The sequence below is a fragment of the Chelonia mydas genome, chromosome 9 (genome assembly GCF_015237465.2).
Source record: "Chelonia mydas isolate rCheMyd1 chromosome 9, rCheMyd1.pri.v2, whole genome shotgun sequence".
Taxonomy (NCBI): Eukaryota; Metazoa; Chordata; order Testudines; family Cheloniidae; genus Chelonia; species Chelonia mydas.
The window spans coordinates 26,100,868-26,124,566 of NC_057855.1; the positions used below are offsets into that span (position 1 = coordinate 26,100,868).

At 43.0% G+C, this 23,699-nt stretch overlaps 1 long non-coding RNA gene across 3 annotated transcripts in view; it reads right to left on the reverse strand.

Annotated features, from left to right (window-relative positions):
* The window catches only part of LOC122461587, an 88,063-nt gene that overhangs the window by 20,250 nt on the left and 44,114 nt on the right, over positions 1–23,699 (reverse strand). For all 3 annotated transcript variants that reach the window (XR_006283569.1, XR_006283568.1, XR_006283567.1), the window contains one exon: positions 16,184–16,239. This is a non-coding gene — a long non-coding RNA (uncharacterized LOC122461587). The remainder of the gene's footprint in view (positions 1–16,183; positions 16,240–23,699) is intronic.

Below are 23,699 nucleotides of genomic sequence, written 5' to 3' on the forward strand. Positions count from 1 at the left end.
GGAAAAAAGAATAATGAAAAGTTTTCATTTCTTCTATTGTTTGTCATAGGATAATTGCTACCACAGAAGGACAGTCCAGTTTAACTGACAAAAACAGATAGCTTTCTAGTAGGGCATGTTAATGGATTAAAAAAAACTGCAAACAAAGTTGAAATATTCTGGGAATGATGTTGTCAGAGTCATGAGGAAAGGAAGTTCTGGAAATCACCGATTAAAAACAACATTGTAGCTTGCTAGTGTAAAACACCAGCTAATAAACTTGGAAGCAAGGAACCAAAATGTAATTGTATATTAAAACCACACACACATACACTTTAAAAAAACATTATTAAGGTTAAGGGAGCAAAGTTAAGCACTCAAAAGTTAGGAAATGCAGAATTAAGGTTTCCTGGGATGGCAAAAAGCACATCCTTGACATAGAGGCCACCCTCACCTCTTGCCAAATTGTCCCTGCTTCATAGCATGAGTGTGCCAGGGCTTTCTGAAGAAAAGGTCTCCAGATGTGTTTTGTCCTAGCCTCATTCCTGGAAATGACTGAACCATAAAATTGCAGTATATTTTTGTAAGAACTGTGCCTTGTTGGCTTGCCCACATTCAGCCTATGTCCGCTAATCTCCGATAGTTTAAGATTTCTGAGGCAGGGCAGTGACTACCCATTACAGGCCACCAGAACATTCCCATAAAATGATGTCAAGACACTATGTAAAGGAGCAAAACTTCATCTAAGTGATTTTGTGCATGATATCAAATTAAACAGCTATTGTCCCATAAAAGCAAGGTCTTTACACTTTGGTTGGAGAAGGTGGAGGATTAAGCATATTTCATGCACAATCAATATGCCAAACAACAATTTTCACTTGAAGAAAGTGTGCTTTTGTCAGACATACCGTCTTCTAGTAATAGTTTCACAAATTCCTCACTTTTGACTTAAAATGCAGCAGATGTTACCATAAGAGGCAAACAGGAAACTATTTACACTATAATCACATCAGGCAGTGCTACTATTTTAATACAAGTTATTCATTCCATTTTAACTACAGTAAATGCATTGTAAGCTGATCTTTGTGCCCATCACCATAGTATCCCAGTTCAATAAGAATATCTGGCATTCTGCAGTGACTTTCTTTTGTAGTTCTCAAAGCCCTTTACAAATATTAATGAAATAAGTCCCCACACACCCCTGGAAATTCAGGTGAGTATGATGCCCATTTTACAGAAAGAAATATTGAGTTGCAGAAAGATTAAAGTCAACATTTTCAAATGTGGCCTCTGATTTTGGGTGCCCAATTTGAAATACCTTACTGACTACCCAAGGACACAGAGTAGTGGTCCAGTACGGCTCCCACTGAAATCAATGGAAGTGTACCATTAATTTAACTTCAGTGGGAGCAGGACTGAGCCCTACATCTGTGGCTAATCTATGAATAGAATGCAGTTCTCCTCACTCAACAGGCCAGTGTTTGAACCCCAACACCATTCTTTCAGTCAAAGTGGGGCAACTGGGGCGGGTTTCTTGAGGATTTAGGAAGGCTGTATATACCTGTCAAAGGGAACTTATGATGTAAGCTATACAGGTCAAGGAATTTTTTCTCTGCTTAAGTATAACTCTTTGCTTTCTGCAAGACAAGGTCTTTTGGACTGATGATCGCTGCTCCCGGGTTTTCTCGCGGTAAGTAGAATCTCATAATAGAAATTTCCTCCAAACAAAAAGCTGTGTACTGCAGTCTAATTGATGTCCTCTGCTTTGCACCAGAAAGGTCTCCCCTCTTTGCTATGAGTTTTTGTTTGTGGTTGCATCAAGGAGAGAGACCTTTATTACAGTCACCAGCTAGTTGATAGGAAGTGAGGCAGGATCATTTTAAATGCAGCAGAGAGCAAAAAGAAAACAAGGTTGGAAGTAAAGCTGAAGAAGCACAGACACTCTTCTAGAGTCCCATCCCATGAAGTGTTGAGTGGCACTCAGAACTTCATGCGATTGGGCCCCAAGAGGCACTTATTACCACATAGTGGGAGATTTTAATAGATTGCTGCTTTAAACAGATATGACAGAGGGTTAGAGGCCTAGTTCTGCAACATTTATTCATGTGAGTAATCTCATGGATCAGTGAGATGCCTTCCAGGAGTGTATGTATGCAGGAATCCACCGTAACAGGACAAATCAGAACTAGTCAAAGTATGGACAAAGAGAGTGGGTTAGTGAGAGTTTATGGCTTCTGAGTGTTTGTACTCTACTCTTTACTTGGCATTTATGGTGAAAGGTTGTTGCTTTTGTTTGCATCTGTTAGGCACTGACATGTGTTTGCAAACTAACAGCCCACTGCCTGGGTTATGATTTGGTATCCTTAAAACAAGGCAGAAAGAGAAAGAAATTAAATTGCTGAGAAACAGAGAATTGCCCAATTTACCTTCCCATGAATCAGAAAGTAGCAAACTTGGCACATATGTTAATGTTTTGATCATTTTGGACACCCGAAGGGAAGCAAATAACTACATCTGAAAAGAAACTTTACTTCTTTCATGACAGAAAATGTACCTGTGAAGTTATATGCTAGGCCGAGCTGAGACATGAGCCTGTCGCCTCTGAAATGCTGGCTATGCAGCATAGGCTACTAGACTGTGTAACCTTTGCCCACTTTGGAATACGCTTACCCAGACAAGTAGTTCCATTGACTTCAATAGAGCGTCTCATACGAGTGGATTCTTTCCACTGAGAGTAAGTTGCACACTTAGCCTGTGTGCACTCTGTGTGCGTGTGTGTGTATAATGTTTTGAAATGCTGACTCTATACTCCGGGCTGTGTTTTGCCATCAGTTAGAGTGTGTTTATTTTGGGGTGTTTTTTTAATCATGTACGTGCACATGAACATGCACACACACGCACGTACATAAGGACTGAATGAAAAGTAAGAGCTAGTTTGTACCCTGCTGTTCTGCATGTGAACAAGACAGTAGGCACAGCCTCTCCAGCTATCTACTTTCTGCCTCTCCTTACAGCAGGTCTGAATTTGACACTACATCTTACAATAGAGGTAGTGAAGTTTTGAGAAATTACTTTGCTAGAGGATAGTGTTGTTCCTATTAGTAAGAAAGGTAAATTAAAGCTGATTACTCACTCTTTATGGAGTGCAGATTTGTTTTAATTTATAGGAATTTACACTCAAATGCCTCCATGCAAATAGATAAATATGTATATTGAACCCATGCATTCCTTTAATCCAACTCCATAGCAAAAACTTAAAACCCCATAATTTGTGTGTGATAGTTTTCTAATACACATGCCTTCCTCCCCCGCCTCATTTTGAAAGCCAGCCTTCTATGCATAGTGGAGTCCTTCCTTAAAACTTATTTCTCCTAGAATGCCAACCGAAAACGATACATTAAAAGTAAATAAACAAAACCCTCTAAATTCTCGGTGCATTCCATATTCTCAGTTTCTTTATTAGGCTGCAAACTCTTTGGGGCAGGGACTGCCATCACTTGTATGTTGCCCGGTGCAGAGCATATTATGCACATACTACTACTACTAATTAAAAAAAAAAACATGGGTGGGGAAATTCGATGGACAAAAATCAAGCTGTTGCTCATCTGCAGTTGAGAATCCCTCCATGCTTCCCATTCTGAGAAGGGGCTGGCCCCATCATTGGAAAGGTGGAGCATGACCTCAAAGCCTTGCATATGCTGGAGAGTCACAGTGACATTGAGAATCCTGCAGCTCTCCCGTCAGACACAACTATGGGCAGTGCTAGGGCTCTGAACATGTTCAGACTTCCTAGCTCAGCATGGCTGGTGAACTGGGGTTATGGCTCTTGGTGCCCCTACAGCTGCCTTCATTCAGTGGTTAAACCGAGCTGTGTGGCTGAAGTTCCATGTGGCAAAGAATTTTGAAATATGGCTTCATTCTGACTTGGAACAAAACCACCACATGATAAAACACTTTGTGAAGGAAAAATCTGAAAAAAAAAACAAACCCACATCTTTTTTTCTCTTCCGACTATTTATAAATTGTTTTATATTATAGTGTTATGAGCTGGGTTAAACCTTGTTATGGGTTCAGTTAAAACCTCATTGAAACTGATGTGCGAATGCATCCTTCACTTAAGGTAGTAGTAAAAGTCAGTTAAGCACCCACAACTAAAACAACCTCTGATAGACTCTGCCCAGAAACTAGCACTATGGGAGGTGGAGGATTCCCCTGGATAGTGTTCTGACCAGGTTGGGTCAAAGAAAATACCTGATTCCATCATCAGTTTCTACTCTCAACTGCAACCACCAGCAAGACTGTGAACTTTGACTTAGCTGCTTGAGCCAAAAAGAGGTAGCAATATGTAATGCAAATTTTTTAAACAAAAAGTCATCTCAAAATGAAAAATTTCAATATTTCATTAAAAAAAAGTTGCAATTTTTGCTTTTTCCCCCCCGAAACAATATTCTGTTGAAACTGACCCAGTTTTGCAAAGCATTTTGATGAAACCCCTTGTTCTGACAGAACGAGGGTCCACCGACTGTAGTTTTTCTGAGCAGCTTTAACTGGAATGCAGCTGCCTTTCCTTTGCAAAAGGTGGCATCTGGCTGTTCCGCCTTTGAGTGCAACCTCACAGAGCACTCATTTATGAGCCAATTCCCTCAAATGCCTCTTCTTTCCATTCCCTATGCCACGTGCTACAATCACGGGGTGAAACAGTGTGTCTTACTGCTGCATGACATTAAAAAGTGACGTGATCACTACTAAACATTGTGAGCTGTCCGGGTTACGAGAGCCTTGAGCATCGTTAATCTCAACAGGGTTTGTTTTTTTCCTGGTTTATGTAATACCAGTCAGGGAGGAACCTGCCATGTAGGGCAGCTGGTCTATGGCTCCGTGCCCAGATGCCATTTTAGAAAAATTCAGGGAGCAGGGGACAAATTCCCTGCTTCCACTTGCACACTGAGGCTGTGGCTACTTGTGGGAGGATTAGTGGGCCACTCATATTCTGGAGGGGAGGTGATGATGTGGCGCATCAGTCCTCACCCAGGGTGTGGAGGGAGAAGTGGGCTGGGGAGAGGGCATCTCAGTGACGGCTAGCCTGAGAGAGGGATCATGGCCCAACTCACTCCACGCTAAACTCCAGCCCAGGCTGCCACTGCTGCTTCCTATCATCCAGTGGGGAGAGGCAGTGGCACTGACAATGCAGTGATTCGGAACCCTAGCCTGGTCAGCCCCACTGGCTCAGAGGAGACGGTGCAGCACCAGCTAGCGAAGAGCTATGAAAAGTCTGGCTCGGGGGGCCAGGGGGAACCAAGGATTGGGAAGGACAACTGCCCCTCTGTCCCACAGCAAATAATGCCCTGCTCTGTGCCTGCTCCTTTTAGTCATACCCTCTCGAGAACACATTGTGATCATGAGTGGGCTAGAGGCAGCCATGCTGTGTGTTGAGGCCAGAGCACATCTCTTATCCACATGGCACCATGCACCTATTACACGGGATTGTCCCTAACCCTAGTGTTGGAACAAGGGAGTATCCAGCACTTGGAAGCACTTCCCTGTCACGCTGAGCGGTCTATGCAAGAACCAGGCTCCTGTACTTGGGTAGGTACAAGGACCACTCCCTCTGTGCACACCCCTAGGGACAAAAATTATTCCAGAGAGGAGCAGGAGGAGACAGGAGCATGAGTCTGTCTCTTTCTTTATACCAAACATCAGAGCTGACCTCAGAGAAGACAGAAGGCTGCACCAAGCCTTGCACTCCCTGGAGGAAAAATCCCACTCAGAGCTCAGGATACCAGCTCTGCACCAGCTTTTATTCTGAACACCTCATGATAGCCATAACTGGACAGCAGCATGTTGTTTAAAGGAAGTTTTATGGAATAGATGGTGCTGGTAGCACTACCTATAATTAAGGTTGCTCAACACTTCCCATTATAAGACCCCATTTTCAGTTGCTTATGACTTTGCCAAACTTTGCCCAGTCAGACTGAAATTTTCTATGCAACATGTTTTTTAAATCTGCCTCAGGAATACAAAACAAAAGCCACATTTCAGTTTAAAAATTTCAGCTGTTTTGAAGAATGGGATTCGGGGAAAATACATCGCCCCCATGTTAAAAATATTCTTATAACCTTTTCATTGAGAGACTTTACCATCTCTGTGCTTTTGGAGCAAAGGATTTAAGATGGGGTGGGGAGGGGGGGAATTATCCTTTTGCTAATCCTGTGAAACTCCACCTAAACTTGGCCAAGTTATAAGTCTAACAAAACAAAAAAAATCTGTTTGCACATGTTCAGAAGAGACTTGTTAGAGTTTGGCAGTAACATTCCTTAAAGATTCCGTCTGACCTGAGCATACTCCAGCCTAGGACTGCAGAGGCTGAACTGGACAATTGCTACTTCTGGCTGCCAGGGGCTCCTGGGGAAAAATTCTGTGAAATTGTGTGATTAAAGACTGTGATCATAATGAATATGCACAACAGATCAATTAAGATTACGGGAGCTACCTTAGTTCTGGCATTTCCTAACTTTTGAGTGTTTGATTCAACCTTAACATTCTTTTAACATAATTTTTTTGGATGTAATATCCATATAAACCATAACAACAAAGCGATAGTAACTAAAATAGTCAATAGAATTCTGTCTGTAGATAACACTTATCTTATACAATTTCCTATTGTGGTTACACTTACTAAGGAGCATTGAGTATCCAAATATTTGCATGAACTATACTAGTAATCTGAAATAATCAACTGAAATTTGCGTTGCTTATTTTATTGGTATCAACACACTCATTGCAGAAATTGTCAAGTATGTGAAAGTGTGGCTTAAACAATATCTGCTATGGTATCACTTGCCAACAATGGTAATGTCTGCAATTACATGTGGTTATTTCAAAATAAAGTAGTGTAATGGAATACGTGCAATGCATGTTAAAGCTCAATTAGGGAAATAACTTTGAACATGTAAAGCATGGAATGCACTTTGTTAAGTTTATGAGGAAATTAACAAAACCTGTGTTGGACACATGTATTACAGCATCTTGCCAAGGCAGTGTGAAGATGAAAGCTGGAAGACATTTCTGAATTCATTCTTGCAGTGAAACTGAAATTTTGTGAATATTTACAGAGCTTTCTGCAGGTTTTATAATAGTATTAATACCTATCTTGTATAGCACTTTTCATCAGTAGATCTCAAAGTGCTTCATAACCTGTATTATATTTATCACAACACCTCTGTGAGGTAAGGAAATATTATCCTCATTTTACAGATACAGCACTGAGGTACACAGAGGCTAAGTGACTTGAGAGAGGTTACATAGGAACTCTTTGGCATAGCATGGGACTGATTCCAAGTCTCCTATGTCTAGGCTTGTACCCTAACCACTGGACCATGATTCCTGCATGTCCTGTTTTGTAAAAACAACAAGGAGTCCTTGTGGCACCTTAGAGACTAACAAATTTATTTGGGCATAAATCTTTCATGGGCTAGAACCCACTTCATCGGATGCATGGAGTGAAAATACAGGAGCAGGTATAAATACATGAAAGGATGGGGGGTGGGGGTTGCTTTACGAAGTGGGAGGTCAGTCTAACAAGTTAAATCAATTAACAGCAGGTACCAATGGAGGAAAAATAACTTTTGAAGTGGTAATCTTTCGTTACAGGCATCCCAGGGAATCCTATCACTGCTGCTACTGTCCACTGGACAATGCGCTAATGCCCATGGTATCTGTCTGAGGTATTTCTAAGGCTGCTGTATCTAAGGCAGCATTAAAGGCAGCATTGAGCCTGACCAAAAGGAGGCACGTTTTCTCAATGTCCCTTTTTTTTTTTTTTTTTTTTTTACCTGAACTGTGTCCCAAATTGACACTGGAAACTTTGTAATGAAAAATTAAAATCCAATAACTATAACCAATTCACACATTCTGCTTTCCCATTTTTTTAAATGAAAAAGAATATAGCAATTAAAAATGGGTGGGAACCAAAATCTCAGATCTAAACACTCTCAAATTAGGAATGTTTGAGTCCAAATACATATTTTGTGGCTCAAACCCGTCATTAATAATAAATATCTCTAGGGATTCAGCAGAGGAAAACCCAGTCTGTTCTAAAAATATTTCATTTCAGGTACAACAGTTATTAAAGAAATCAAAAACAATTCAAGATATATTTCCTAAACTTTATTTAATTAGAGCAGTGCCCCAGGTTACATAATTTACAGGAGTAGATTTCATTTGCTGCCTCAGCCAAAGATCTCATGTCCCTACAAACTTATGCTCCCAGTTATGGGAGGAGCCTGGCCAGTCTGTGGAACTGCTGAGCTTACAGCCTTACTATTTGTAATTCAGTATACTTAATCAATGTGTTTTCCAGCATGCAGGAAAATAAATGTGTGTGCTTGAAAGGCAGCTGGCTCTTTTGTTGCAGCTTGCCCATAGTTCATGATATACACATTAATAAACTGAGTTTTCTGCATTTGGAGCCTGATCCTTTAGAAGTTAGTGGGAAAATTCCCATTGATTTTAGTGTGGATTGCATCAGATCGTTAGTAAACTGGCAGGAACATTGAGTTAGGAGCGGAAGAAATTGAACTAGGGATTCAGTATGGAGAATGGGACATATATAGCCCTAACTTATGATGTACGTGTTATGATAAGCAGTATCTTGAATAGAATCCAGGAACACTTCCATCATCTGGGTGCATATGCTTTATACAGCCATATAACATCCAGCACTTACAACTGCTTTGATCGTCTTCAAAGAACATATTCAGATCAGAGTCTGTGTTGACCTGACTGAGCTTCTGCAATATTCAGAGAAGTCTGAGTCCAATCAAGGTGGTTCCAGTTACATTCTACAAAGTGGATTTGGCAGAAGTGAAAACCTAAGACTCTGACATCTGTTAGAACACTGCTATGTACATGTGGAGAAACAGCTAAAGCCAGGGAGCTTCATAATCTGCTCAGCGAAGGTAGTTTCCTTAAGCCGTTTTTTAACCATGTTTTAGGACGTTGATTCACTAGGGTTTCAAACATTGAAATCCAACAAATATTTACACATGCCTTAAAGTAAATGCAATTATCTATCTCCAAAGATAAAAGGCTAGCACCTCAATCAGCAGCACCTGCTGTCTTTTATTTTCTTTCCTTTTTAGAAGAAAAATAAAAGATGATCATACAGTAGAAAGATTTCATTTTTCAGTCACATACTGGATAGCATTACAAAAAGGCAAGAGGAAACTGCTAGATTGCTGGAAGGCATCCCATTTCCACCACTGAATATAGGACATTTCACACATTCAGTTTAGAAGCAAGATTTTTTTCCTATTACTGATAAAATGATAAAAATAGACATATTAGTGATTTCCCAGCCCCAATGAAAGCATTTCATGCTTTGAGATCATATTTCTAGAGTGTGACATGACAGCCTGAGACAGTTTGGAAAAACATGGATAAATTATACTGGCCTAGAAATGAATGATTGCTGGTTAGATCTTTTAAAACCCTTCCCAGAAGTTATGTACCAGACATTTTATGCCATTAACACTTGTGCACTTGGGAGTCTTCTGAAGCTGTGTTCTAGCTAAGAAAATGAGAATCTATCTTAAGTCCACTTGAGTTCTCAGTATTGAGCCAGAGAAAATCAGTACTCTCCTATGGACACCGTAACAGATGAATCTGCCAACATATCAAAGAGATACTTTGTGCTTCTTCCACCACAATCAGTCCAAAAAAAAAAAAAAAATCAGCCAACTGCTTCTCTACCCTTCAGGGAAAAAAGAAAAGCAGCCCCAGAAAATTCACTGAACAAAGCAGGGAATGATTTGTTCGCATGTGGGCTGGAAATGAAATACAATCCCATTTAGTGCCCATTCACCCTTCATCAGAAATAAACTGTAAAGGCAAAATTAGAGCCTGTAGAGATTTATCTATATAAAAGGTGTCTGTGTGTGTATGTAGAGGAAAGAAAGATGGGTGACATGGATACTAAAAAACAGTCATACCCAGATATTAAAATAAAGACAGGCCTAATCACATTACTTTCCCTGCAGGCTCTGAGCAACTCCCATGGCTTTTATTGAGACTTATCATATCCTGCAGGATCTGGTGTCCTAGGGAAGATAATAAAAGGTGCAGGAAGAAAGGCTCAGCTGGGGGAAATCAGCATCCACATGCAGTACCAATGAGTCCCTTGATTTGAGTTACTAAATTAATTACAAAATGTCAAATCTCCCTAAATAAATCAAAATGTTTGATGGAGGATTTTGCTGTCAGCTAATATTTTAGATGTCTGGTTAGGCTGGTAAGCAAGCTAACAAACGTGAAGCAATTCAGAGTTAGATTTAATTTGCTTAAGTTATCCAGTTGTATTTGAAGGGGCCTCCATTTAGTTCTTGCAGAGGCGTACCACAAGTTCCACAACAGCCAGTCTTACTAAAATATCCTCTCTCACCCAGACTGGTATCACAAATAACCTATACACATCCGACGAAGTGAGCTGTAGCTCACGAAAGCTTATGCTCAAATAAATTTGTTAGTCTCTAAGGTGCCACAAGTACTCCTTTTCTTTTTGCCAATATGACTTGAAGACTTCATCATAAATAGTCAAATGAAAACCCCACGATGGGCTATCCCAAGTCCCTTAACCCAGCCCTTCCAGAAAACCCTGAGAAAACAATGTAGCTTGCAACATGCCCTGAGTTCAGCAAATTTGGCTCTGTTGGACCAAAGGCCTGGAACAAGTTCCACAGCCTATGACAGTACTCCTATCATTCAGGGAGAGAATTAGGACCTTTCTTTTAAGCCAAATGGCTAGTAGCTTGAATGCCTCTGATCTCAACTGCTACAGCGTCACACAGGGAGAAAGGAAGGCTCTCCAGTCACCACAGTCCAAATCACTTAGGACCACCAAAGCCAACAGCTTACATTCAGCATAGAAATTAATCTGACAGCCAGTGCAGATCTTTAAGCACCTAGGTAGTATGATCTTTGTGTGAAGGACAATATAGTAAGAAGGGAACCATCTTCTGCAGTAGCCAAACCTTCTGAATGGTTCTGTGCTGTAGTCTCATATGTATTGTGTTGCAATAGTCTAGTCCCAGAGCGACAAACTCATATATAATGGTAGCAAAGATCCACTTCCAAAGGAAAAAATTCCATCTTTCTTGCAAAGCATAGCAAAGTGTATGGAGAGTAAGCCCACAATCTTGTCAACTGCTGCTACTGGCAATCTGGGAGTAGCCAGGAATTTAACAACCCATAATCTGTGCCCCAGTATAACAAACCTAGTAAAAAATCTCTTTATCCTGTGTTTTAGCTTTTTCCCAGTGACAAATTGGCATAGGCAAAAGGCCACACAATATGGTATATTTTGCCATTCTTTTCAAGTAATTAATGGTAATGAATTAAATGAGACAGACTTGAAAGAAAGAGCAAGGCAGCTGAACAGCCACTCCTGAAGTCAGCATAGTTCTTCCGATGTCTAGTGAAGAGGAAAATCTTCCTGATATCAGAATTGAGTTATGCGTCGTTTGTGTGGATGTGAATTGGTATGCCAAGCTATGGTCTATCTTGTCAGTCACCTGGCCCTTGATAAGTATATAGGGTAGTTGTTGAAAGATACTACAGATGTGAGAGTTGTCCATTAGATAGGGAAACAGCCAGCTCTGAGTCAGTGCTGCGGTTTCTGTGCATGCCCACCAATTATTTTAAGGTTGTCTGGCAATCAGCAGAAGTTGTGTTACACCAAGGGGCCCACAGGAGTGAATGGATGAATGAAAGTGGGTGCTCTTAATCCAGAAATGGAGAGGAAGCATCTCGTTGAACTGCTTTGCTTAACTTATTCTCGGCAGAAATAATTATCAGCTCTTCCCAACAAGTAAAACATTGCCATGCTCAAAGATCTCAAACTGCTTTTCCAACATGAAGGATTAGGCCTTGCAACCCTCTGTCACAGAAGTAGGACACACAGAGGTTAAAGGGTTTGCTCAACATCACCTAGGAAGCATGTGGTAGAGCTGGGATAAAACCCGTATTTCCTGGTTTACAGGCCACTTTTATAGCCATGAGGCCATCCTGCTGCAAGTCAGTGTATATTCTTTAGTGTCTATCACATTTGTATAGCTTCCATCACTACAGTATACAGGTACCAATAATTAGGCTCTATGGCCCAGATTCTGGGCTGCCCTGCAGCCAATTTGTGCAATGCAGCTCATGCAAAGCAACACTAACACTAGCATAGCCAGCCAGAGGATCGTCCATCTCATTGTAAGTATTCCTCCAGTGTAATGGCTCCTCTACTAACCCCATCCCAGGTGTTCATGCAGGGAGAAGGGTGGCAGAAAAGAGGGTTGTGTCCAGCTTCTGATTCAGCCCCTTTGGGCAATTGGCAGACAACATACAGTTGCGCAGCCTTCAGTGAGTGAGGTAATAAGGAAGAGGTCTGTTGGATCTGAACTGGTTCTCCCATCCCAAAACCAGATATATTCAGCATGAGAAATGTAACAAACAAGCAATAGTATTACCAACCCCAAGCATAAGTTTATAAAAAATAAATACATACAACAATTTGGCTCTTTTAATTTGCTTTCTGGGTTCTGAGCCTATAGGATGCACTCAGGTCACATTTTCAGCTTTTCTCTGCAACTATGAGGGCTTGAAACTTACTTTTATTTTAAATTTTATTTTTGAACACTGAGCTTCTCCCACAATCACCTGCCTCCAGCAGCTGGGACATTAAGAAAAATATCTAATCGCTAGATCTCTCAATCAAATTGCAAGAGCAGCAACAAAACACTGTTTACTTACTAGTTAACCTGTTTGTGCTTTGCTCTCTGTCATAGTGCACATGCATCGCTTTGTTGAGTGTGAGAATGTAGGTTTGTTAACTGAGTGCAGTAAGCTGTTTGCACTGATTTATATTCATGCATTCAAACCGGCCTGAAACGTGAGCCTTGAGCTGAAATAGGGTGGCCAAAGCTGAAAGAATATAGAAAACTATGAAAGGCAAATGGGCTTTCCCCCATCTTCCTTAAAGTGTATCCAAATCCTATAAAGACTATCTGCATCTTTGAGACACTTACAATAGCCCAGACTGATATTTCATTGGGAACAGATCATTTAACAGGCTCCTTGCTAATTAGAATAATCGATTTTTTTTTAAATTGCTATCCATGCACAGACCCCAGGTCATGAGGTTTATGTATTTTAGGTTCTGTTCTCTGCCTTGTCTCTAATTTTTAACTGTAAAATCTGGAATAGCCAGCAGTATTATGTAACACAACAGCTGAAAGTAGCCAGTCCATCCCTCTTTTCCAACCTTACAAAGAGTGAGGACATCTGCTATGGAAACTGAATAAAATACAGGGACATAAATGCATCATATTCACAAGTCTAACTGTTGAATGTATTATTCTCATTCTCCCCTTCCATTTCTTAATCCCCTTTTCCCATAGTGCCCCATTCTATCCCTCTTCATTCCCTTTTTTTACTTTCACCCCAATTCTATCAACTGTTCTTGTTTCTCTATTAAGCAGAATAGCTTTTCCTCATTTTCTTATTAGATTAACGGAAAACTCTATGATCTGCTCCTTCATCTCTCCCATTTTACATATTCGCTTCCCCCTTGCTCTCTTTTCTTCCTTCATTCCCATTTTTATTCCCCTTCTGAATTCCATGGTCTCCTACATCCCCCACCAAATCTCTCTATTGCTCCCACTCCTCTCCTGGAGCTTTAATCAGCCCCACTCTTTGAAGTCTCAGCGTGGTTAATCGCTTCCTTGTGGTGGGCAGTGGAGCTGAGCTAAACAAAGCTTAAATTTAACTAAACTGGTAGACTTGGTATAAAAAGTCTCTTACTAGGCAAACTCAAGAGCCGCAAACAGCGGCAGCTAACAGGAAAGTTTCGAAGGGTGTCGCTGTGGACTTTGTGCTTGGAAGTAACAGGACTTGGTGAATGGTGCTTTGGAGACCACAGTGCATCATGAAAATGTAACCCCACTATGGCGCCTGACCTAGAGAGGAAAATGGGAACATGAAGTACCCGAACTACAGTTCCAATGAGACAGTGGAGCAGCATTTCAGACTTCTCCTGTTTTGTTTTTTTGCCAGAAACACCACATTTTCTATGGGGTAAAACATTTTATGACCAGTTTGAATTGTTATTCCCAGGCCAGAAGGGACCACTGTGATCATCTCTCCTGGTCTCTGTATAACACAGGCCATAGAACATCCCCAAATAATTCCTAGAGAAGATCTGTTAGAAAAACATCCAGTCAATTTCAAAATTCTTAGTGCTGAAGAATCCACCACCATCCTGGCTAAATTGTTCAACTCATTAATTACTCTCACTGTTAAAAATGTACACTTTAATTTCCAGTCTGAATTTGTCAAGCTTCCACTTCCAGTCATTGGCTCATGTTTATACCTCTTTGTGCCAGAGCGTAGAGCCCATTTTTAAATATTTGTACCCCATGTAGATACTTATAGACTGTAATCAAAGTCACTCTTTAACCTTCTCTTTGTTCAGTTAAATAAACCGAGCTCTTTGAGTGTATCACTCTAAAGCACGTTTGCTAATCCTTTAAGTCACTGTTGTGGCTCTTCTCTGAACCCACTCCAATTTATCAACATCCTTCTTGAACTATGGGCACCAGAACTGGACACAGTATCTCAGCAATGGTTGTACCAGTGTCAAAATACAGTGGTAAAAACACTACTCCAATTTAAGATTCCCCATTTATACATTCCAGGATCAGATGGGCTCTTTGGGCCACAGAATTGTATTGGGTGCTCATGTTCAGCTGATTATCCACCACAACCCCCAAATCCTTTTCAGAGTCTCTGCTCCCCAGGATTGAGACCTCCATCCTGTAAATATGGCCTACATTCTTTGTTCTCTCTCTTTATATCTAGGAAAAACAGTTTAAGTGACATGACCACAGAGGAAGTCAATGTCAGAGCCAGGATTAGAACAGTGAAGTTTCAGTCTTGCATTGCTGTTCTTAGTACACTAGACTGTCAGGGTTCCCTCCCCACTCTGAACTCTAGGGTACTGATGTGGGGACCTGCATGAAAGATTCCCTAAGCTTATTTCTACCAGCTTAGGTTAAAACTTCCCCAAGGCGCAAATTCTTTGCCCTTGGATGGTACGCTGCCACCACCAAGTGATTTAACCAAGAATCAGGGAAAGGACCACTTGGAGTTCCTATTCCCCCAAAATATCCCCCCAAACCCTTACACCCCCTTTCCTGGGGAGGCTTGAGGATAATATCCTAACCAATTGGTTACGAAGTGATCACAGACCCAAACCCCTGGGTCTTAGGACAATAGAGAAATCAGTCAGGTTCTTAAAAGAAGGATTTTATTTTAAAAAAAAAAACAACCTGTAAAAATCACCTCTGTAAAATCAGGATGGAAAATAACTTTACAGGGTAACAAAAGATTCAAAAACACAGCAGAACTTCCTCTAGGCTTAGTTTCAAAGTGACAAAAAAAACAGGAATAAACCTCCCTCCAGCAAAGGAAAAATTCACAAGCAAAACAAAAGATAATCTAAGACACCTTGCCTGGCTTTTACTTACAATTTTTGTAATATGGGAGACTTTTAGAGTGGTTTATAGGAGAAGGAGTTTTCTGACCCGATGCTTCTCTGATTCCCAAGAGAACACACACAAAAAAGCCTTCTCCACCCCCCACAAGATTTGAAAGTATCTTCTTTCCCCATTGGTCCTTTTGGTCAGGTGCCAACCAGGTTATTTGAGCTTCTTAACCCCTTACAGGTAAGGAGGAATTCTAGGCCACCCTTAGCTGTGTGGTTATGACCATGCTTCTTTCCATACTATTGAGCTTTGCCTAGAGGCCAGAGTGCTTTGTCAGAGTCAGCTAGATGCTGGAAGGGAGGCTGTGTCAGCCCTAGTACTATAAGTACCACCCTCCTCAGAGTCAAGGATTTTTATGTTTTGCTCTCTCAGAACACAAAAGACCCACAGCTACTGTTGTTCAAAGGCCCCAAAAAAGCCAATCTTGAAGAGAGACTCTGAATAACCTATGATTTTTAACAAAAAAAAAAATCACCATAACAAAACATTCACTCACCACAACAAAGGGCTAGAGTCTTATTTATTAAAAAAATCAAAGATGTTACCTCCTTAACCTGAATTTTGGCTAACTGTTCAGGGCTAATCAGATTCCCCAGGGAAGAATAGTGAAGGTTCCATACCTGAACTGCAGAACTGAGGTCCAGACATTCGTTTGCTGCTTCTGTACAGCTGTTCGCTGTGAATGAAGAAGTGGAAAGAGATTCACACCACTAAGTCTCTTTATTTGCTTTGCAATGGGCTTTTAATTAAACCGTAAGAAGAGCAAACCCTTCTAACTAATGTGCCGAATTTTGGCTAGAATATGCTACTTCTGTAGCTTGTCCCTTGGGCAGCAAGAAAGCCATTTCCCAAAACTTGAGTTTTAATATTAGTGTTGTTTGAGTTATAACTCTACCTTCAACAAGGCTGTAATAAAAAGAATAGACAACTACTTAAAAATTACCTGGCACATAGTGCCCAGCCAAATTAGCACTAAGCCTCACCAATTAACAATTCACATAATGCTGTTCATAGCAGATATAAATTCCATCTCATTCCTTAGCTTCAGATAAGCGACAATAGCATCAGAACCAAAATAGATTTTGGAAGGTAGGAGTCTTGTAATACATTTGCATAATATCCTGTCAAGAAACAAAGCAAATATTCATGCACTCATTAAAAGGAAGATACAGTGAACTAGCCTTCAATTATGGACAAATTTATGTCTGCTCAACACTAACTAATTATATCTTCCTTAATTCTGTTGTTTTGCAACAAACAAGCAGTGATTTCACCTTTGGGTGCCCTCTACACTGAATTGGTATAAGAAAAAATACATCCATTTCACTTAAAACTGCTTGCATAAAACATCCTTGTGAATGAAAACACCCCTCCCCTTTACAAATAGATGCATCATATAAATTTAATGAAAACACATGAGGGAAACAGCTCATTGGATATCATTAGGGCACTACCAATTTCACAGCTGTGAAAAATGTGTCACAGACTGTGAAATAAGCCCTTTCCCATGAAATTTGATTTCCCCCTGCTGCTGGGAGAGTCCCAGCCGGGGGCTCCTAACTAGTTGTCCGGGCCAGGCTGGGGAGGGACAGAAGTTGTCCTTCCCCTGCATGGTTGCTCTTGGTGGGGAGAAAAGACCCACTTCCAGGGGTTGCACAGAAGTGAGGGTGGCTCAGGGCACCCATTTTTCCGGGGGGGAAAGGGGGCAGGCACATTAACGCAGAGGCCCTGGCCAATCTGCCACTGGCTGGGTCTAGCAGCTAGGAGCCCCTGGGTTGGGCGCTCCCGGCAGCATGGGGGAAGTTGGACCCACCTCTGGGAACCTCCTCCAGTTGCAGGAAGCTCTGTGGTTGATGCCCAGCCCTGGAGCTTCCTGCAGCCAGTAGAGGTATCTGGAGGTGGGTCTGATCTCACCACAAGAGCAGCCGTGCAGGAGAAGAGCAAGTCCTGTCCCTCCCCAGCCAGCCAGGACTAGCATCTAGGAGCCCCTGGCTGGGGCGCTCCCAGTAGCTTGGGGAGATCAGACTCAGCTCTACCTCTGGGAGCCTCCTCTTGCTGCGGGAAGCTCTGTAGCTGCTGTCGTCAGCACATAGCTCTGAAGGCAGCATAGAAGTGAGGGTGGCAATCCTGCTACCCCATACAACTGCTACCCCATACAAGCCCCTCACTGTCCCGTTTTGGTTCGGAACCCCCATGGTTACAACACTGAAATTTCAGATGTAAACATCTGAAATCGTGAAACTGACCCATTTAAAAACCTTCTGGCCATGAAATCGACCAAAATGGACCATGAATTTGGTAGGGCCCTACATATCAGTGTCATCTCTTGAAAACCAACACCAAAAATTCTTTGACCCTGCCAAATTCTAAATCTTACTCATAGAAAAACCCTACCCAAACCTGAGGCCAATGAATAGAAGTATTAATGAGGCATTACCACCATTCCCTGTCTGTTTCTGTAGGTACACGCCCAGACTGAGTGGAAAAAAGGCCCACCACCCCATTGTCCATGCAGGTCACCATGTTTTTCAGGTAACCTCTGATGGAAAAAGTGAAAAGCGGGAAAACTTGAGTCGCACTTGAGCGGAACATGTGGTTGGGTACAGGCAGCCTTAAAAATAAGGGGGATTCCTACTGAGGAAGGCAAAGAGATCTTCCTCCTTGTTAATGCTGATTTATGGCATCAACCATCTTTCTGAGGCTCAGCACCTTAGATGAGGACAGCCAAACCTGAGCTCAGACCAAATGCCATTCCTATTGGGGAAAGGTGAACATGTTTATATTGCTGCCACTGTGGCACGGAGCACATGAGCGAATGCTTTATAGAAACAAGGATGCTGGAGCTGCAGAGCGATAAAATGTAGGTAAGAACTCATTGGGCTCAGTTCTTCTCAGTATCTGAGCTCAGCTTCATGCAGCAGAAGTTGGGGACTGTCAGGGAAACTGTTCGCAGTCACCAGCAGTGGAAGTAGGGTGGTCCGGTCCGCTATGCCGTACCAGCAAGATATTTATAGCTGGTAGGGCGTACTGGAAAGACACAGGAGGAGCAGAATGTGGAGCCGCCAGGCAGCCCCATGCCAGCAGCTCCTCCAGTGAAGCTGTACCGCGCCCAGTCCTTCCACACAGGCCTCCTCCATCTGTAAAGCAGCCCTGCCGGAGGACAGGGCTGGGGGTGATACAGCCACTCTGGAGGAGCTGTGCTCTTTTCCCCACTGTGGTTTCCGGGAGAGCTCTGTACCGCCCCCAGCCCTGTCCTCCAGGGTGCTAAAGCCATGCCGGTGGAGCTGTAGGCATTCTGCACTTTTCACCGCTGCGGTTCCAAAGTCTCCGGTGCAGCAGGAGGAGGACAGAGCCCCCCCTCCCCAGATAAGGGTAGGGTGGATCATGGGGAGGGGATGGGGAGAGCATGGGGGCCCCAGGCTGTGGGCAGGGAGGAGTCACATGAGGAGGTCACATACCCCTCCATAAGCTGCTCCCCCACCGCCGTACCAGTAAGAGATGGATTCCACTTGCACCACTGGAGGTCACTGATTCTGTGCTGGCCTGACCCCATCCTGAGTTAGTGCAGCATAGGGGCTGTTCTAACTTATACCATTGTCACACGGTCCTTTAGGGCCCTGCCACCCACAGAAAACTGGCTACATCCCCACCACACCCCTCCTGCCCACCATTAGGGTGAGGAGAGGTGGCAGGCCCAGAAGATGGTTCCACTACTTGACACGAGCAGCAAGTTCTCTTCTGGAGAATTACTGCCAGGGTCCAGCTCCCTTGAGCCACCTAAGTGCAATTTGAAAAAAATACAGAATGCTAGCCAAGGCCTGAAGAGGAAGGAGAGTGCTAGCGAGAAAGTAGGTCATCTACCAAACGAAGATGAAGATGAAATTAATAACTGAAAAACAGATGAGGTACGGAGCTCTTTTAAAATAAAGAAAGAAGAGATGTGAATAACTTGGGATCAGGACAGTAAGAATTAGGAATAGTGTAAAATACAGAGCGGGTAATGGGGTAATTAGGAAATATTAGAATTTGCAGACCACAGAGACCATTGCTTTCTAAATTAGTGTGTGCTGGAGTGTAACACTACAATCTAGCCAGAGGAAAGATGCTGCAGGGCCCCAAGGGTAGGGCGAGATGTCTACACTGCAGTCGGAAGTCGGGCCATAGGCCAAACTAGCATCCCTGTGCTAGCTTTCCTCTAACTAGCTTTGCTAAAAATAGCAGTGAAGACATTGCTAGCCTGCCCAGGCTCCCAAAGCAAATATAAACCCAGGATCCCTGGTGGGATTGCGTAGCCCACCCTGAAGCCTGTGCTGCTGTGTTGTCACTGCTAATTGTAGCTGCACTAGAGCTAGATTAAAGCTGGTGCGCGTACACCTGCCTGAGTGCAATCACACCTGTAGTTACAGTGTAGACATTCCCTGGTTCCTGATTTTCCACCACCCCCGGCAGGGGCTTCCAGCTCTCCTCCCTGAGTGTAGATGAGTTGTCAGGGAAGCTAATGACATGGCGAATATGTGCTAGCTTTCCCACTAAGTTAAGGGCAGGAAGTGGGTGTGTGAAGTCCCAGTGTGACAGGGTTTAGGCCCCACCTCTTTTCCCTGCAGGTAAAGGCTGCACCTGATTTAATAACCCAGGGCACCTAGCATCCCAAGGAGGTGAGAACACAGCAAGGTTATGGTTCTGCTATTCCTGATGCACCATTCGGGAAAGTTGGCCAGGTGCAGAGGAGCATAAAGTGCACCCCACATAGAGGTCAAGTAGTGGTTGTTCAGCCTCCTATGTGCTTCCCCCAAAGTCAGGCAGCGCTATGCTGTCCTCAACCAGGGGTGAAAGTAACTTAAAGGACTTACCCATACGCTGGAGTCCTGAGCAGGGCCGTGGCCTCAACCAGAAGAGGCAGGGCCTTTAAATCAAGATTTAAAGGTGCCAGGGCTCTGGCTTTAGCTGGGAGCCCCAGGGCCTTTAAATCATCCCCGGAGCTACTAGCTGCAGAGGCGGCTGGGAGCCCCGGGGGTCAGGGGCAATTTAAAGGGCCTGCTTGGGGAAGCTGGTCCGGTCCAGTGTACCTGCCCTTGCCGGTACGCCGTACCACCTCGGACCAGCTTACTTTCACTTCTGTCCTCAACTCACAGCTGTGCCTATATGATCCAATTTAGCCCTCTGCAACTGCAGTTGGAATATTATGTTCATTTGTGGGCACTACCATTAACCTGAAGGATATTGACAAATCTTGGGAGATCAATTAAGCGTCAAAAAGGCTGAAGGGATTGATTTGCAGTATGAGGAGCGATAAAGAGAGCTAAATGTGTCTAGCTTGGCTTAGGAGTGAGTAAGTGGGGGAGAGGAGGAGGAAGGGACAGAATGATGAGTCTACTAATATTTAAAGAGAGTAGAACCAAAGGAGTGAGAGGAGTTACACAGGGTAGTGCAGGTCAAGAACTTCTAAATAGGAGCAATCAACTGAAATTATGCAAAGGATGATTTAGTCTGAACATCAAGAAAAGCACCCTCATAGTGAGATGTATCTAGGTATGGAAAAGTTTCCCAAGGGATGTGAGAAAAGCCCCATCTCTTAGGATATTTAAAATTAGCCTGGTGCACACACTAACACCTGTAGTGCAGGAATCACACCTCTGGTGGGAGGCAGATAGACTGTATGATCAGATAGCATTTACACATAAACTAGCCCTAAGTATTAAGTATACACCGCAAGCCATGATGTACTCCCCAGCTAGAGAGTTTGGTGAAGTCAATACAATACAGGTTGGTTATGGAAATACTGACAACCTAAAAAGGGTTTGTATTGTTCATCCTTGTATGTATATTCTAATTTGTTTATAGTAGTCCCCCAGATGCTATGGGCTGGAGCATCCCCTCCTGCAGAAAAAAACCCATAGGCGGGCAGAAAACTCCAAGTGTACTCCTAACAGAGATTCCCCACATTGTTCAGCTAGGTATTCACCTTTGGATCCTAAAGCATGAAGAGGTAGTTCAGCATTCCTATCCAAGTCCCATCTTTCCACCTATCCATCCATCCAGGTTCTTATAGAAGTGGCCATCCTCAGAATGAGTGTGCGCATCTGTGGATAGCAGTGTAAGGATTGCCCAGGTAAGCATTCCTGACCACTGCGCTCAGAAAAGAATGCTTCCCTCACTAGCTGGCATGTGTCTTGGATGAGTCCACAGACAACAGGGACACTGCTACACTCACCCCGCCCACCCACACACTTCCAGATGTATGTCGGGGAGAGATCCCAAATAAGAATGGATGGGGTAGTGAAACACATGCTACCCCTGGTTGCCCCTCCCCCTCCTTGCAGCATGTACATATGGGGACATGGAAGGGTGCTTCTTTCTTATTCCCTCCTCCCTTTCCCCTGCACTCTAAATGGCAAGGCTGGGGGAGGATTCAGCTGCAGAGCCACTGCATCACTGGGGGGATGGCTGATTGGCTGTCATCTGCCAGGGAGTGGGGTGGCTTCTCTTTGCTTTAGCTCCTGGCAAGGGGCCATTTTGTGCTCTATTTGCTTTTGCTGCTGGCCAGTGGCCAGTTTGACTGTTCCAGCCCCACCCTTACCTAGTGAGATATATCTGGCACTATGCCAGTGAATAGGTCAGTCTTTTAACTTTGTTTGGGGCCTGGAAGGGGATTTTCTCATATGGCAAAATTTGCAAATTGCTGGGTGGATTTTTTTCCCCTTTCCATCCAGCATCTCAGGGGTCTAGTTTGCGGGTTTAAATTATATTCTCACACCTATAGCAGTTGGGAGGGCGGGATAAAAAGGGTCTAATATGAGGTCTCTGCCACCTACTGGGTTGCCTAGATACAATACAGGACTTGATTCCACACATATTTGTCTCCATAGCTGCTGGCCCATGAGAGCTCAGTGGGTCTTCTATAAAGCTGTAGAAGCTACTCATGTTTTGAGTGAAGAGAAAGGATTTTATAGCTGTTGCCTTCAGCGGATTCAGATGTTATGTGGCTGCTAAAGCTTGCCTCTTTCCTACGCGCGGTGCCGAGCCCAGCCGTTATATATGAGAGTGATATTAACCTAGGAACAGAATGCGTATGTACAATGAAATATTCTTTATGTATAATTGTTTTTCAAAGGAAATCTAGTACAAATATAAGGACAACGAACTGCAGGAACTTTGCAAAACACATGCAGGAAGAAAGGTATAGGAGTCAAGCTCTGAGTCTACTAGTTTTGACAGAGTCCCTATAAATAGCCCAAATGTAGATCTTTCTTCCCTTCAGGAATCCAGGACATTCTATCTTATTACTTTTCTCAAGTGATAGACTCAAGCTGTACCTTGACTTCAGCTGTATGGGTATTAAACCAGTAGTTTGGATTTAATATAGTCAAGGTCCAGTCTTCTCTTCCAAAAATAAGATCAAAAGGATTTTCCTACAAAATAAATCTACATGTTTGCTGTGGTTCTAGGAAGTCTATGTGCTAGTTGAGTGTGAATGCTTAAGTAGCTTCCTAATTTGTCTGCCAGTTTCAATAATTCAACTGAATCTGCATTTGAAAAAAGACAAGATGCAGCTTTAATTATCCATGAGACACTCTAAGGACAATGTCTATATGCCATACACGCCTAAGAGTCCTCTCTTCCCTGGACTTTTATCAGCAGCACTTGGATTGACAGTGAATACAGTTATACAGGGGAGATGGGAAGTACGTCCCCCCCACACCCAATTTGTAGGTGGGGGCATCAGAATATCAGGAGGAGCAATAACGAGAGGATGCAGCTTTCCTTCCCTCAGCAGAACCGGAGATGAAGTGAAAAGATGGAAGAAGATAGATATTCCAGCTCATCCCATGCATGACGGAGGAGTGCAAACCTGCTGTTTCCCCTCCCAGAATTCAGTGTATGCTGGCAGATGCACGCACACTCAACTCACCACTATTAGGAGAGGTTGTAGTGGAGGCAGACTTTGGGGGAAGTCATGGCAGGGGGAAAAAAGATTTGAGGGGTAACTTGGGTTAAACAAAAAGAAGGGAATGACAAAAAGAGTGGGTTTTTTTCACATGGCAAGCTGGGGGTGGTGGGGAGAGAGAATATAGAGGGGACAAATACAAAGTAGTCCACCTTTCGTAATGCTAATTATGTGAAGGGGAAAGGAAGATA